This window comes from Sinocyclocheilus grahami, unplaced genomic scaffold, assembly GCF_001515645.1.
Source record: "Sinocyclocheilus grahami isolate Dianchi unplaced genomic scaffold, SAMN03320097.WGS_v1.1 scaffold87.1, whole genome shotgun sequence".
NCBI lineage: Eukaryota > Metazoa > Chordata > Actinopteri > Cypriniformes > Cyprinidae > Sinocyclocheilus > Sinocyclocheilus grahami.
The window spans coordinates 1,892,988-1,895,904 of NW_015505266.1; the positions used below are offsets into that span (position 1 = coordinate 1,892,988).

The 2,917-nt window shown below is 36.9% G+C and overlaps 1 protein-coding gene and 1 long non-coding RNA gene across 2 annotated transcripts in view; both read right to left on the bottom strand.

Moving 5' to 3' along the window:
- Positions 1-2,917, bottom strand: part of LOC107587009 (centrosomal protein of 70 kDa-like) — a 7,790-nt gene that overhangs the window by 2,427 nt on the left and 2,446 nt on the right. The window lies entirely within an intron of this gene.
- Positions 64-1,157, bottom strand: LOC107587010 (uncharacterized). Its single transcript, XR_001609424.1, has 3 exons — positions 1,059-1,157; positions 306-619; positions 64-196 (listed from the first exon to the last, which is right to left on the bottom strand). It is a non-coding gene; the product is annotated as an uncharacterized lncRNA (long non-coding RNA).

The following is a 2,917-nucleotide window of genomic DNA, read 5'->3' on the forward strand; positions in this document are numbered from 1 at the left end:
CTGACCAATGACTTCCAGTTGCTCGAAATTACTTGAGCATTATTTTTCCTTTGATTATTTTAAAAGACTTGAAAGAAAATATCAGTGATGCATTACCTGCAAGGTACTTGTTCTCTGTTGGATCTGCAAAGTTGACAGGTTTGAAGCCATGATGCTGCAGCAACCTGTTAACAGCGTCCCACTCTCTCTGCTCCTGCTGCAAGACAATGAAACACGTTATAATCACCTGCATTATTACATGCAATATCATGAACAAACCATCAGAAATAACTGCAAAAATATCAGAGTCTCCTCAATTTTGCTACCTTGAACTGGCTGTAGGTCCACAAAAACACATATGTTCTGTCTCTGGACTGCAACGCAGCAGTCAAAGCTTTTCTATCCATCTTTATCTATGCCAAACTATGAGCTACAACACTATTTTAAGCATCTTGTCAGGTCTTCCACCTTTCCTCTGACCAGACCAGCTCTGCAAACCCCTTCTCTCCATCAACAGCAGGTGGAGGGAACCGTCACAGATCAGATTACTATCCCTCCTATCCACAAGAACAATCAGAAACAGCTTCACATGATGGAAAGGGCGACGGCGCACCTGCTCCATCATCTCTAATCTGAGAGCCTGGAAGAAAACAGATGCATGTAAATATTGCATAGTTCCATGTAATGTGCATTTAGACATGCATTGACTGAAGTCACGCGCAATTGTCAGGTTAGTCAATTTGTGTAAGATGTGGTGTTTAAATATTAATCCTAGTACTTTAGAGCATATTATGGTATTAAAACTTATGACAGCTCCATGTTCAACTGAAGAAACACGAATACCACGCTACGATACTATACTATGATATTCTGTTAAGTAAAATAAGGTACTACTATTCTAAAAAAAACAACAAAAAAAAACATGGCAAACCATGGTATTCTAATGGTAAACCGTCCAAAAATATGGTATTACTATAGTACACACAACATATAAGCAGTAAGGAAACTGCAGTGACTACAAACGCGGCTTGAATTTAATTTACGTAAAATGTTTCAAGCAATAGTAATTTATACCATACCTTAAAGCACCGAAGATTAGTGTTAATTAATTACTATCCTAACAAACCGTCAATTCATCATTTTATGAACCGAGAAACTCGAATTGTTTATTGTTTCAAATAACAGAGCAGAAACTGACACGAACAAACCGCTTCCCGGATTTAGACCAATAGGAAGACAGAATGACCAAGCCACGCCCATCACGTAGTTTGCGCCTCAGTACTGACGGTTTATTTTTGTTGTAGTGGTGTTACTTAGTGGCCACTAGATGGCTGCAGAGGCCGAGCTTTTGAGCATGGACAACCTAGAAATGTTCTATGTAAATACACTGTAAAGTATGTAACAATAATATTTATATTTATTAATAATTTAATAATAATATATAATAAAAGAAACAGTTGACATTTACTGTGGAATACAAAAAATAATATGCATAAAATGCAGACAAGGCCTCAACAGATCAGTTCCATAATCTTCCATACCAACATTTCTGTGGCGTCAGTTAAAAAATACTGTTTTCTAAGATAACCAGCTTTTATTGTCAAATCAAGCATGCTTTTACAGATTTTTTTTCCCACTGTTGTTTTGTGTTAAGATTTTGGATTCACAAGGAAAATTCCCTTAAAGTTTATAGCATACAAGAGACACCAAATGATACATCAATATAAAATAATATCCATCTGAAATTGCCGTCAACAACTTGAAGTGCATGCAAAGAAAATTACTTTTTTTTTTTTTTTTTACTTGTTTTCATTTTAAAGGGTTACTATTAAAGCCTACCATTTTGCATATGAAATAAAGTAATAAAACACCAATATGGAAAACGTAAATAGTTTGAAAACATAAACGATCACAAGCCCATGATATTGCTTCATTGAGGATGAAGCCACACCCAGGGTTGCCAGATTGGACGGACGATTTCCAGCCCAAAAGCTCACAAAAAAAACGCCCAAAACTTTAACTGTCAAAATAATGTGATGAATATGTAAATCAAGGTTGATACGGGCCATTTTCAACTCATTAAAACAAAATAATGACGGCAAAATAATGTAAATATAACGTTAGATAAATGTCCCAGGTAAACGGATCAATCGGGGCAAATAGCCTATAAAGAGAAAAAGAGAATTAGGCTACCGAACATGAATAAAATATGCAAGCAGACACTGTCAAAACGGCAATCAAGAAATACCCTCGAAACCTCGAAACAACACATGCATCATTTTCAATGTCAGCATGCAGACTGCAGTCATAATAATCCAATTTAAATGCAAAAAGTGCCCAATGTAAGTGATAGGAAAAAGCAACGCAATTATTTCACACTCGTTCATGCACACACGACAGTCAAAACTGTGTTATTCATAAAAAAAATAACAACGATAATGCGCTTACCTTCGTGTAGCTCTATCATTTTACACAGAACTAGAGCAAGCCTCTTGTTGAGTTCATATTGTAGAACAGAACTTTGCACAGTCAAAACTAATCAAGTCTAGCCGTTTTCAAGGATTTATCAATCTGGGCCGTTTAAAAGATAAAAGGCAGGATCGTATGAACCGAGATCATTAGTTTCGGTTTTGATGAATTAATCAAATGTGCTCTGATTTCGGAGGTGCAGTGATGGAGCCTGCGTGTCATCTCATCTCACGCCACCATAACTCACGTTTTGAGAGTTGAGTCACTCTCCCACTCTTTAACTTATATTTAGGCGTTGTGATTACTTGAATATAGTCATACTACATTCAAAATCAGATACGTTATAACTTATCACGCTAAAGACCTGTCACTAATGCATCATAACTTCTGTCTGCTGAGTCCTCGTGATAAGTGCAGCTGTCGCCGTTTACATCAGCACCAGCGCCTCTGCAGTGTGTGTGTGTGTGTG